Source organism: Dermacentor albipictus, chromosome 2, assembly GCF_038994185.2.
Source record: "Dermacentor albipictus isolate Rhodes 1998 colony chromosome 2, USDA_Dalb.pri_finalv2, whole genome shotgun sequence".
NCBI lineage: Eukaryota > Metazoa > Arthropoda > Arachnida > Ixodida > Ixodidae > Dermacentor > Dermacentor albipictus.
Genome location: NC_091822.1, coordinates 89,783,528 through 89,796,594, shown reverse-complemented (window position 1 = coordinate 89,796,594; position 13,067 = coordinate 89,783,528).

The following is a 13,067-nucleotide window of genomic DNA, read 5'->3' as shown; positions in this document are numbered from 1 at the left end:
ACTGTAAACTATCTTCTTGGAGCCCAAATGACACAAGAACAAACGAACTGTGTGTGTTTTTTTTTATCGAATAACGCTTTTCCTCGGAAGTTTCTCCTTTCAAGCTCTAGCACGTCCTTGAACTGTTTGACCTCGCCAGCGAAACGTCTGGTGAGCCAAGATAAGTGTGTATTTCCGTCAGTATCGTCAAATATCCGGGGCAAGGCCCTCACCGGAACAAGCTGCCGTCCTCTCCCTAGATTCAAGCGCCAGTACGATATCTTCCTCTCGGGCAAAGTTTCTAGACCAAAGGCAGATGCTTCAGCCATGTTTGCCTTTGCTGGTAACCCCACCATATCACAAAAAAAACGGCACAAGATAGAAAGACACATCCGGTGCCTACACACTACGGAGACTTGTGTGTCTCTCAATCCCGGCTCCTTCTTTTGCCGGCTGCTGGCGTCTCCACTTATAGTTCGTCGGCAAACGAGTGCCGTGCCTCGTGTATGGCGACACTGTTTTTCTCGTCTTTGGCGCCCATGGGGCGATGGCGCAATGCTCGACTGTTTAAGAGTGATTCTGGCCTGTCGCTTTCAATTGTGTCAATCGGCTACAACCATCTTCTGGGTACTGCTTAAAAAGAGATCGCTTTAAGTGGTGTTCCCGAGCGAATATGCCTAACCTTTACAAAGAAACAAACTTGTAAGATACGAAATAGTTGCGAACGACAATCGCGTGACAGCGCCTACTTATTTACTGAAATCCCTTGCAGTTTCCTTCGGTAATTCTCGCCCAACATTCGTCTGCACTATGAGTGATATGAGTTTGCACTGAATGTTATGCAGTATTGGGAGCGGTACTACAGCACTGCATAATAATTACAGCAGTGAGGCAAGTCGAAGCCGTCAGACAGAATATTTATCTCATAGCCAGACAGAGGTGGCCGGCGATCGCGAAATGGGCTAGTGTTAGCATGTGGCCGACGGTGTAACGTGCCATCACCGCCGAGACGCTTGAGCCATTTGGCCACGTGCTCGTTGACTACCGTCACTTCCTCGACAGTCTGGATTGTGTCCCGCCATACACAGGGTCGCTATATGGAGTAAAAATGCCGGCGAAATGTCAGCCTCATCCATTAGCACGAAATCAGTAGTTCTGGAATTGGCTATTGATGATGACCAGACTTGTCACGCGTACTTGAGGAAAATCAAGTTATTGGTACCTGTATGTCTAAAGAGGCACATTGCATCAAATATCTTTCCAGTTAATCGATATACGTATGTGTGAGCAAAGAGGCCGTAGGCCAACATGGTGACGTGAGCACAATATTTTTGATCATCATCTTCCTTAATACCCCAATTTACTGACTGACCATCGAATTTCTCATCAGGATAAGCTGAAATTCCAAAGGAAAGAATACAGCAAATCACAATGCATGTTTTTCCTTTACATCTGAGCTACTGAGCACGCAGTTACAACTCGCCGCGTAGCCATTTTCCAGACTTAGAGAGTTGCCAAATGCATGCTTGGTGTTTTCATTGAATCCGCCGCCACAAGCTCACCCTCCGAATGTTGCTGTTTGTGAGGTGTGTCAAGCAGGAACGTCTTTGTCAGTTGTGAACGGAAAGCTAAAGTTGAAACTTTACTTACTGAGCGCATGCACTTCGTGGTAGTCAAGCACCCTTCTCTGAGCACATGGTATAATTCAGTAGAACGCGAGTTTGTTTCCTAAAGCCGAAATAGTACACCTCGGACTAAGAAGCGTACTTGCGAAGACGGTATTACGCGATCGTGTCGGTCTGAAATGAAGAATAGATTCCGCCTACCAAAGAGGGTATGACGCGCGAGTAACATGTCGAGTAACACATGTACAGCTGCTATACGAGGGAAAAGAACGTACTCAATTACGCCTTTCTATCCAGAACTAATCTGCCGGCATCATCACGTCAAGAGACCAGGCTTGATCCATGAGAAAGAGACTGAAGAGACACTGCACACTTCAATGCATGCAATTTCCTTTCGTGATTCCAGTGAAAAATGCTGGTAACGAACTTGGTGGTACAAATTAAGACTTTTGGGGTGGCATGATGGCTGATGATAGCACAACCCTCTAAATGTCTCTCGTATCTGAGATCTGTAATATAGATAGTGTGTCAGTGTCGTCACTTGTGTAAAACTCTAAACTTTGTTTACTGAACTTGCACCCGTCGTTACATCAACAACCGTGAGAACGGTGTCGGTTTCAACAGCTGCGATTTGGATAGTGAAAATTTGGCAACATGAGAGAGAACTTTATTCTTAACGTTTGTATTTATCGTCACAGGAAGAGTGGCTCTTCTGCATAGAGCAGAGTGTAGGTTTGTCTTCGAAGTTGTTGTTATTGTTGCTTTTTTCAGAAATGTCGTAAATGTATCAAGCGGGACGCTTTAATTATATCAAGAAGACTTCCAATAGGGTATACCCTTATATGGGGGCCTACTCAATTTTTGTGTATAGTTGCATTAACCTCACATAAACTTTCATTTTCAGTCCGGTATTTGCCTCGTGCGGCGTTTTTATTCCGCGTTTTGTTCACAGGGCTCATCTGTACAACTGATTCGGAACGATCTGAGGGCTACCGCAATCCCTTCAGACCTACCTGGTTCACCATCGTTATGAGATTATTAGAATATTCATTCGATTATGAGCTTTATCTACGGCATCTTGTAGATTTTTTTTATTTAGCTAGATATCTACACATCATCTCACAATTTAATTCACATTCTTGCATACACACATATTTCTTTCGATTGGATACAAACGTGTGCCCGACACACAGGTAGCCATAAAAAGAAACACCCAAGAAAGCTTCCGTTTCCGGCAACGGTCTTTTTACATGCTGAGAAGAAAATACCTCACCATATTTATGATTCGCAGTGGAATAACGTTAATTACAAGCCGTTATTCGCCCATCTCATGCTGCGCTTCTGAAAAGTTACGAATTATTTTGACAAGAGGTGGTCAGGCGGAGTGATTGCCGGCGTGCTTGGCAAGGCTATATCCGCCTGTGGTCTACAACATCCTCCTTAATTTGTCAGGAGAAATATTGTACTAGCCCCTCCCCCCTCTTGCCGGTATGCTTCTACTCCATTCAATTTGGGGCTGTTCTTTTAGGTTTAATGTAGACAAATATCTAACAAAGAAACAGCAGTAGAAATGTGTCACTAGGTAGAAATCATGAAGAGCACAGCGTGACACAAGCGCTCAGGAAATTCGGTCAAGGCCAAATTTCCCCGTATTAGAAGCATGGCAAGTGCACTGTGGTACCAGAATGAGCTATGAAATCAGATTTCTTTTTTTTTCAATTAACGCGTTTACTTTCTTTCTGCTGGCAGTTAGACGATGTAATTCCAAATGAAATTACTAGAATAGCGATTGGCTTCGTGCTTGCATTGCGTGACTTCTGAATGTAGGAGTTTCTTAATGTTTATGTGGTTCATGAGAGCTCCGTCAACCACAGCTTGGCTTTACGATGAACTAGGCCTAGTTTTGTCACTACTCAATTTACAGCCTCAGTTGAAAGAGCAATTTTGCTGTCACATGCTGCTACCATATTTCTTTCCTGCTTTTATACTTGAAACAGGAGAATGGAATTTTTTCCTCATTGATTCCTTCACTTACTGCAACGTAGTGTAAATGTATCAGTATCACCGAATATGAACACAGTTAATATCTCGATGCAAATAAAAATAAAAAATAATATATATAAAAAATTTTCTCTGTTCGAAATGTCATTCGATCTGGTCTGTCGAACTAACTTTAAATTTTCCACACAGAAGATGCTATAGAGTATGCGTTTTACTCATTTTTAAAGACATTCTGGTTTTCATTGCGCCACAAAAAATTGCTTTAGGTCTAATAACCAGACAGCAAAAAGAAAAGCATGGCCACTCTAGCCACTTCTAAAGATCCAAAGTGTCATTTATATCTGGCCAACTTTCCTAACTTCTAGCTCAGTCGCAGCTCGCATGCCGAACCCATGCTGTGAAGCTCATTTCCAAGGCTCTCCTAATAGAAATGAAATTGGATTCTTCATTACACGATTTAGACAATTACAAAAGAGCCCATGGAACGTGTATGAGGCTGACGTATCAATGCTTGAAAATAATAACACATAAACAAAATGAAATGATGCCCATATATAGGCGTGCCTATCCATTTTATTGCGTTTAAGTTAGGAACACAAAGTAGAGATGTCCTCATCCTTTGCCATTTCTTGGCAGGATAGAGCCGCACGAAAAATTGCAAATGCCATTTCATGATGTAAACACCGTGCACGAGAATATTTGTTCTCTGACAATCTCATTAGCGTTTAAACCGCTTGTTGCATCGTTAGCAATCTCTTACTAACCGTATCCTGGCCGTACTTCACTTAAAAGTTTTGTCTCGATAGTATTCAGAAAGCATCATTATGATGCCCCTAATTTCTGTGTCTATTTTAGGGCGCAATAGCAGCCCAGGCTATAATGCAAAAATTTAACTTTGACAATGTGCATAACAATTCTTCTCTTAGTGCTGAAGTGCTCTCAGTGAGTATAATGCATGTAACCAACTTAGTCACATTATGGCTTTTTGCTGGTCATTGTCGTTACGAACTATGCTTCCAGTTTAATAAAAAAAGAATTTCAGCACTCTATAGCTTCAGATGAATGCACGGAGGAAATTTTGTGGCAGAATGCACTCAATATTTTCGAACATCACCATTGAAGTAGTGGCTGATCTTCTGTACCATTGCCAAACCTATCCTAATCAACCGCTTATTGAAGCAATGTTTGCCACTTGAAAATAGCTTGAGTTATCAGTGGACATCTTTAGAAAAACAAAGCAAGGTATGATCCTGGCAAACATCTTGATATTGGCTTGTGCTAGCGAACGGTGAAATGCAATTATTTATAATCTATCTCAAGCAATAATTCAAGGCCCTTGTGTAAGTATACTGTGACTTCATATGACAAAGCAGTTCTCAGATAGCCCGCAAGGTGGGGGAAAGTTATGCGTAAAGGAAAAATTGTATTGAGCGCCGCAGTGCATCGAGTTGTCGACTAATGTGGCCACGCTCGGCAGTGTGCTAGCGTCCTGGTTAGCGCCTACTCCGGAAACGCATTGATCCCGCGTTAAAATCCCAGCGCGGGACTATATTTTCCTTAGCTTCAAGGCTTTCGTACTGAAAACCCATACTGATTGCCTTTGCAGCTGTGTGCTACAATTCAGGTGGATGACAATTTTCCCCCTTCATATACATTCCTTCATCTTGAAGGCGTCCGCAGAACTGAGTTTCCATATTCAGCATCCCAGTGCCTTCAGTTGTCTATTAATCTGCCGTTGTTCGGAGACCTGCTAGCCTCTTTGTTGGTTGAGATGGTTGAGCGGCAACCCCGGAAAGGCGTCTGTCCGGGAAGGACGATTTTTTCTTCAACTGCGATGATCTTTTATTCACCTTTGTAGCTTTGTGCCACAATTCAGGTGGATCATACTTTTCCTCTTTTACAGTTATTTCACTAACTCGAGAGCATAACTTAATTGTAGGCAACCATGGAGTGCAATACATTTGACCAGTATTGAAGCAACTGTTCGAGCCTCTAATGATGATATCAGAGTTGAGTGAGGGTGCTTCTTGGGTAGGTTGTTTTCGTCACGAAACACGGTTTGCAAGTATTCAGGTTGCCCTGCCCTCCTGCGCTAAAGTACAAAAAAAGCAGAACGCTAAGATTTTTCTGGTCGTTTTTTGTGCGACATCCGAAGGAGCGAATGTACAGTAATGTGGAACACATAATAGTCTGCATCATGATTCTTGTACACTTTAAACCTTGTGCTTTTGCTTGTGAAAAACGTGCAAAACCGTTTACGCAATCGAAATAAATACAGCAGTTTCTCTCAGCGTATGCGCGCGTATGCCAGTGTACTGGTAATTTAAGGGGACATTTCTATGGCGAGATAACGCGCACTGATTTTGCACCACTGAACAGAATGCCCATTTGCAAATTCTACTCTACGCCATAGAGAGTAAATGAGAACTAATGAGGTAGTAAACCGTGTGGAAGACGGAGCTTTGCTTTGGTGACCGAGGCTGCAGGGTATAAATTCACTTGTTTGTGAAGTATGCTGAACGGCGATTGGAACAATGTAAGCTCAGCTGCACGTGCCTACAGCGTTGCTGCTGCATCTTCCATTGACATCGGGTGGCTACGCAGTATGCACGGTCATGGGCAGATCGGGGAGACTCCATCTGTTGGTCATTTCCCGTGATACCACACTGATTTCAAAGCAATGGAATTACGGTGTCCTCAACTGGCCAATGACAAATCGGGGTTGTGCCCTCTAAAAGCTTTTTTTTTTCCTTACTGCCTGCTGTGCCATGCTCGACCAACTCGACCACCGTCCTCCCGTTACCTACTTAGGACCACGTAGCCTAGTTAGCGAAACTTCATTTAAAATCATGCTTCTCTCTATGTGTGTGTGCTTCATCATCGGGATTGTATACAGTCTGTTCTCTTTGTAAGAGGCCGTTATCGTATTTTTTTTTTTGGGGGGGGGGCGGCAGATTTCTTTCACGTCTGCTATTTTCTACTTTTTGTTATTCTCCAAGTGCAGAGTGGCCAATGATATATGCGTATTCTCAAGTTTCTCGGGATTTCCTAGCTTAATTTTTTTGTTCATGTATCTACCCTAATAGAATAAACGTCTGCTTCGTGTATGCATCGAACATAAAATGGTGGTTACTTGGCATACGATAGAGCTCAATATATGTAAACAGATGGCGCTGCACAATAATGGACGCTGAGCAGTAATGTGGCTAAAATTATAGCTTGTTGCCATATAAGTGCGTCGAATATTCAACAGCAATATTATACCTAGCGCACGTGCTGTGAAGCAGTGTCTCATTCAACAGCAAGAGCGGCATATTGGGGGGGGGGCATCTATTTAAATATTGTCTTACAACTCTACAATGGGTTGCGTGACTACGGCCGGCTAAATAACGTTACAAAAGATAACAGAACGTTGGTCACACCTAACTCGGTAACGTATATTATGAAAATAAATGAAGAGAACGTTTGCATAGTGCTTTTGTTGAGGTCATATTAAGCATGTGTAAATGAAGGTATTTGAAAAAGTGCATAGCAACGGTTCGCATCAGTAAGCTAAAACACCCAATCAACAATTAAAGAAAAAAAAATGGTCCTCTCACCCCTCGTCTACCGCCCTCTCTGCCCCACCACAGAGAGTAGACCATAATATGAGAGCCAGTTCACAGAAATTCATTTCCTTATTCCCGTCTCTCATTAACGGTGGGCTGACGAGTTCTATTTTACTTAATATGCTGTCAGTCTCGTAGACAGACCATAGCAAATAGAAAATAGTCGCACGTAAATAGGTTTTCATTAACAGTGGTATTGCAGGAAATAAGATGGAGCATGATGCGCGGCGGCTAAAAAATCAACGTTCTCAGAACAAAACAAGGAAAGAAACTTAGTGCATTTACGCAGTAATGAACAGCAATCCATAAAGGTAGCAATATGTTCTTTTTACTTATTTTCGTGCAAGACAAGCTGGCTCGAATTAAATGGCACAGCCTTCATGCTCCTATTCGACAAATACGTTGAGTCTAAACCACTACACGTTGCGCAGCTGTACTAGACGAAATTTTTTTAAAAAATCTGTTGATGCCACGGCAGTTTTGTTCCAGCATGTACACATAATTGATGATAATTTATGAAATTAATGCTAAACATACCAAGATAAATAATCGGAACAGGGACGTGTAACCTAAAAGTATGCGATCCATGAAAGAGCGTTTGTAGGTGTTGCTATATCTCCTAAATTATCTTTGTGAACGCATCCCAACTGACTTCATTTCTAACTTGCGGATTGAACCGGCTCCATTCTGTATATTTAAAATTGTAGTAGTAGAAGGTGCATTCAGAAACAGCCTGAGGTTGTTAAGGGGACACACCAGTCTGTAGAAGGAATAATGCTTTCCAGATTCATTCTGTAACAATTACGTATTGTCGCAGAAGTTTAACCTGCGATTGTCTCGTAATATTTGAGACTACGCGAAGCCTCCATTTTTCTAGGAAGCCAGGGAGGTGGGGATCGCAGCGAGAGTGAGGCGCTCTATGCAGGAGTTCATTTCTTTATACATACTTCTTGCTCATCTGAAGTAGTTTTATTGCTATAGTAACCACTAAAATTAACTTCGTATATGAAAACGAGAAACAGTATTAGCCTAGAACTTACCCAACATGCCTCGAAGGGGACTCCCAAAGTTGCTCTAGCAGATGAAATACTGGTATAAATAAATTGTGAGGGAATATACAAAAGCATCTAAATATAAATGGCCAGTTGTCCATGACAGCTTCTAGTTCCCCTGTTACTCATCATCATCAGCCTGGTTACGCCCACTGCAGGGCAAAGGCCTTTCCCATACTTCTCCAACAAGCCCGGTCATGTACTAATTGTGGCCATGTCATGCCTGCAAACTTCTCAATCCCATCCGCCCACCTAACTTTCTGCCGCCCCCTGCTACGCTTGCCTTCCCTTGGGATCCAGTCCGTAACCCTTAATGGCCATCAGTTATCTTCCCTCGTCATTACATGTGCGGCCCATGCCCATTTATTTTTCTTGGTTTGAACTAAGATGTCATTAACTTGCGTTTCTTCCCTCATACAATCTGCTCTTTTCATTTCCCTTAATGTTACACCCATCGTTCTTCTTTCCATTGCTCGTTGCGTCATCCTCAATTTAAGTAGAACCCTTTTCGTAAGCCTCCAGGTTTCTGCCCCGTAGGCGAGTACTGGTAAGACACACCCATTCTACACTTTTCTCTTGAGGGATAATGGCAACCTGCTGTTCATGATCTGAGAATGCCTTCCAAATGCACCCCAGCCCATTCTTATTCGTTTGATTATTTCCGTCTCATGATCCGGATCCGCCGTCACTACCTGCCCTAAGTAGATGTATTCCCTTACCACTTCCACTGCCTCGCTACCTATTGTAAATTGCTGTTCTCTTCCGAAACTGTTAATCATTACTTTAGTTTCCTGCAGATTAATTTTTAGACCCACTCTTCTGCTTTTCATCTCCAGGTCAGTGAGCATCCATTGCAAGTGGTCCCCTGAGTTACGAAGCAAGGCAATATCATCAGCGAATTGCAAGGTACTAAGGTATTCTCCATTAATTTTTATCTCCAATTCTTCCCAATCCAGGTCTCTCCAAGAACATGGACACACTCCAATGTATAACGTTTTAATCCGGTTCAGATGCTACACTCTGAATCAGAATTACATCCTTCGGGTCGTATCTTGCCTGACAACAATAACCGTCATCTGTGTTGTCCGCATTTGATTTCTTTTACACTGCAAGCCCTGCACTTCAATGTCAGGAACGGCATGCGCGCTGTCACCATGACAGAGCACTTTCGACAGGAATGTACCGAGCACAGCGTTTTCAAGAAAGGAAACGCAAGCAAAGCGGATGGTCATTATTGTTGTGTGACAAACACACACCCCAAAGGGTGTACATTTATTGAAGTGTGTATGCTGTACATGTGCTTAAATGTGTCGTTCTTTAACAAGAAAGCGATGACGCATTTTATATTATTCTGCTCCAAGATTTCAGGAGGTGTGCTTGTAATCCATATGCAAGAAAAGTTACACGCCACATTAATATTTTCACTCTCGTGAGTTGGGATCATCCCGCGTACTTCCAATTGCCAGGTCACCACGGCAAATAAAGTGATTTGCGATTTATTAATCTGGTTATGAGCACGAGCTACTTCCTTGCCAAATCGGCATACTTGTTGAGGAACGTCCGGAATGTCGTCTGGCCGGCCCAAACGACTTTTTTCGAATATAAATCATAACTCATGGATGAATGCATGTAAGGAAAATGTCGTACGTTCAAAAACAGGTTCAAGGTTCATTCCATCATTCATTCATTTATTCATTCATTGATTCACTATGGCTATCACGAAGACTGTATGATGAGCCTGGCATGGCGACAACGATATGACAACTAGTGTATGGAGAAGCTAGAATGACGATGAAGAAACGACCAAGACTGCATCACAGTGGCAGTATTGCAACAAATGCGCCATAATGATTGTTAAACAATGATACAGTGACAACGAATCTTGCTATCAAATTCCGACATCTTGCACTGTAATAAAGTAAAGCAAAAATGATTTCACGTACTGCGAAAACTACCGGTATGTTGTTTACATTATCAATAAGGTCTACGTGGCAAGACGTCGATCATGGCCGCCGGAACCTGTGCATCCGTTGCACATATGTGTATAAGGGGCAGAGCAGAAGCGTCAAACTTGCTAGGCATTGCGGGCCCCAGAAACCTGGAATATTTCACGCGCCGGCCAAGCAAAAGTATCCTGCAGATACGTAAATGAATCGACCAAACCACGTACACATACTTTTACGCCATGAAAAATTGAAACTCTGGTAATTACGTGGGTGTTTGAGCGCACCGCGTGCATGCCTCGCACCTGTGCAACACGAGCTTTGAACATTCGGACGCTTTACACCTCAAGTAATGGTCATTTTCTCTTTCATTCGCACAATTACAACACGACGTTATTAAAGCCAGTTACTGACTGACGGAGCGAAATCTTGCGTAACACACTGAGGATATGCTCCGAAGTTCCGCGGATTTCCTCCGGTAGCGCGTTAGCCTTTGTCTGCTATGGCAGCGCCAGCATAGGCGGCGCCACTGTTGACGTCGCGCCGAGCGGGGGTGTGGAGCGGAGGAAGAGGGAAGTCGTTGGTGCCATACAGTTTCCTACAAAACTTACTAGAGGGAATTCTGGCGCTAGTGTCTAGGGGAGCTGCAATGGGAATGGTTGTCCCAGCGTGGGAATTATGGGAAGTACATGGATTTGCCTAAACTTCGTCCTTTCGGCTTCAAACGGCTTTGAGACTTTGTAAACTCGTTATTTTCAACAGTATATTGCGTAATAAATAATTAAATAAACATCATTAATATTGCCCTACGGCAGGATTCGAACACAGGGACTCTAGCACAGAAGCCTGTTTTTAAAACCATTAAGCCGCGGACGCATGTATCGACAAGCGAATGAAACGCCCTTATGAATTTAGCGCGGGCATGCCAGTGCCTTGAGACACTTGGCGTGTTTCGATTTGGCCACCCGGACAAGCGCAATCGTTGCAATTAATAACAATTGCATGCGTTCCCGGCGTCTTCTGCACTTCGAAGAATATAAATTGCGCTGAAATACACGACAATAAGATTTATTTACGACTGCAGCGCCAGAGTTCCCTCTAGTAATTTTTGTAGGAAACTCTATGGTTGGGGCTGCTTATGGAACACGGAGGAAAAAAACTCAGGAGAGGCCCTGACGTCACCCTTTGTGAAGCTAAAGTGAAGCCGGAAGTTGGCGTAGCTCATGGCGTAGCTCCTCTCTTGTTTACATCTCTCACGAAACCAACGTCGCGCTGCCCGCAACCGGGCTGCTCGCACGCACGCGCTCCGCAGCAATACTAAACAATCGTTAGCGCGTTAGCATGATTCCGCCAAAGAGGGCAAAAGTTCCCGCGGATATTCCTTCGTCCATTGCCATTGCCGTGGCGCGGTACATTGCGTACAGCGTTGCATGCGCGTTGATTTCACGAACTTCTCCTGTCACGAATTCCTCCTGTCCCATCTGGCTACAGCAACATATGGTAGAGCACGGTCCACATAACACAGCGCAACAAAACGCGGAGACCAACGCGAACCTGCCCGCACGGCGCCTTTGCCACGGTACGAAACCTACGAAGCAATACGTGTGAGCGGACAGAACAATAACAAAACCGCCATTGTGGCCCGAAAGACGTGGCCGCTACAGCAAAGAAATAAAAAACAGCAAAATAGAAGACGCTACTACGTCATTTCCTCCACACTTTTCTCGTAACGCGCGGAGGGGGTAAGGCCCCTCCTCAGTTTCCTTCCTCCATGTTTTGGAAGATTCAGAGGTTTCAGGAGCAGCGCGCCTGTGGCACCCCGGCGCAGGATAGCGCGGAGAGCCGCCGCAAACATTCGTGCGCGAAATTTACAAATGGCATCGTCGGAGCTGCTAAGTTCAAAGGCTTCGGTTGCGAGGTGCTCTAGAAGTATCACTGATGATGATTATTGCACCTTTAGTAGCTGCCTTCGTATCGACGTAGTGCGTTTATGCCTTGCTGCATGCAAAAATACCGAAATGAGAAACCAAAATGCCACGAACACAAGTGAACAAACCCGCACGACGTTACAAAACTCCTCGCGGAGAAAGTGCGTGCTGGCGCTGTCACCTGTCGGCAACCGCTGCAAACCACGGCTGTTAAGGCAGGCCCCGCAGACTCTCAAGTGCCAGCGATCGCCACAGAGGGCGAAAAATCAACCGCGGCGGGTTTGAGCATGAAGCACGCAAGTGGAGCTCCTGTAATTTGGTCACTTTGTTTCAATTGTATTTTTTCTCCTAGAGGCGCTTAACGCTGTTAAATATTTGATCTAAAGATTTACCTATAGTAACGATAACGACAAACTTATTTAGCGTGTAATTGATTTTATTGGAGTTTCGTTATTAAAGTATCTGCTTTATTACTTGAATAAAGGTTTTGATAAGTCAGTCACGTGTGTTAAGCAGCAGCCCACTGGTATCAAGTGCAGTCCGTTCCGTTTATCGAGTCAAAATGTACGGCGGTTACATTCGCGAAGGAAGTGGTCCTTTTCCTTGAGCAGCATCGAGCAGGTTCGTTTTAATTATCTAACAATTATATATCAGCCAGTTTATTCGTCCAACATTCTATAGCCGCTACCAGGCGAACGTGTTTAAAAACGGTGAATTTTATCAGCTGCGGCACTTCACTGGCCTAATGGCTGCATGTGTGGGTTCGGACGTCAGTGATCTGCCGCATCTGACCGTGGAATGACGTGCTGCATGAAAAAAAAATGTGCTAGCTAGCGTGGAAATTCACCGCTGGAACCAAGCAAAGTCAGTTTGGAAACTGCCCACGAAAGCGAATTAACATTGCAACCTCCGGGTGTGTGCACCGTTGAGT